This window comes from Pygoscelis adeliae, unplaced genomic scaffold (assembly GCF_000699105.1).
Source record: "Pygoscelis adeliae isolate BGI_AS28 unplaced genomic scaffold, ASM69910v1 Scaffold358, whole genome shotgun sequence".
NCBI lineage: Eukaryota > Metazoa > Chordata > Aves > Sphenisciformes > Spheniscidae > Pygoscelis > Pygoscelis adeliae.
In genome coordinates this window covers 3,307,347-3,308,315 of record NW_008825429.1, presented here as the reverse complement: position 1 = coordinate 3,308,315, position 969 = coordinate 3,307,347, and positions in this window count along the sequence as shown.

Below are 969 nucleotides of genomic sequence, written 5' to 3'. Positions count from 1 at the left end.
CTCGCACAAAGTGACAGAGGGCAGCTGCTTCCAGCTCCAATGGAGATTCAGCCCAGGGAGCTGGTGTGCAATCGTCATTAGTGCACAGGTAAGCTCTAAACATGCCTTACAAGTCAGTGTAGTTTCATATCTGTTCTTCTCTGACATAGATTTAGTCTGCTGTAAATAACGGTGCTTTTCATAAGAGGGGTTATGAAATGAGCTTGGATCGCTGCTCTGTTTGGCAGCCAGTCTGAGATCACAGCCCTGAAGGGGACAGGTGGACAGTTAATGGTCTCTCCACAGGGTCTACTTAGGTATTAAATAAGACAACATCTGTAACAGAAATGGATGGGGTTTACTTAACTTATAGGATTTTACACCAAACTCAGCAACTGCTTTTTCCAGAGGAAAGGTTTGTGATTCCTTTGACAATAAGGAGGGTTTGTTTGTTTGTTTGTTTTATAAGCAAGTGATGCCAATGGATATACATTAACAGACCCACACAAAATGCAGGTTATGGCAGCGTGCACTGAAAGCTGTTCCCTAATAGGTTTTGGAGCCATTCTGGAGCCAGTCAAGCACGATTCAGACTTTCACTCCCCTCACTTCCTCCAGAAATGCCAGCCCTGTCCTTGCTGCCTAAGCTACCTTCTGAGAGATCATGCTCCTCAGGGGATCCTCCTCAGCAAGAGCTACACGAGAAACGCTTCTCCAGTACCTCCTCTTCCATTTTCACGGACCAATTCCTCATTCAGCAGCTTTGAAAGAAAAAGGCAAGAACCGAGCTTTTTATGTAAACGCGCCCCCGCTTTACTAAACCATGTTTTTGGTAGGGGCTGGCACTGGCAGCAACGAGAGAGAACAAAAGCCCTCGTATAACCGCGTAATAAACCTTTACAGTCTGCCTACAGTGGCAGGACACAGCGCCAGCTCCCGGATCTGAGCTTGTCAGACCGAGAAAAAACCCCCTCGGTTTCCCTTCTTCAC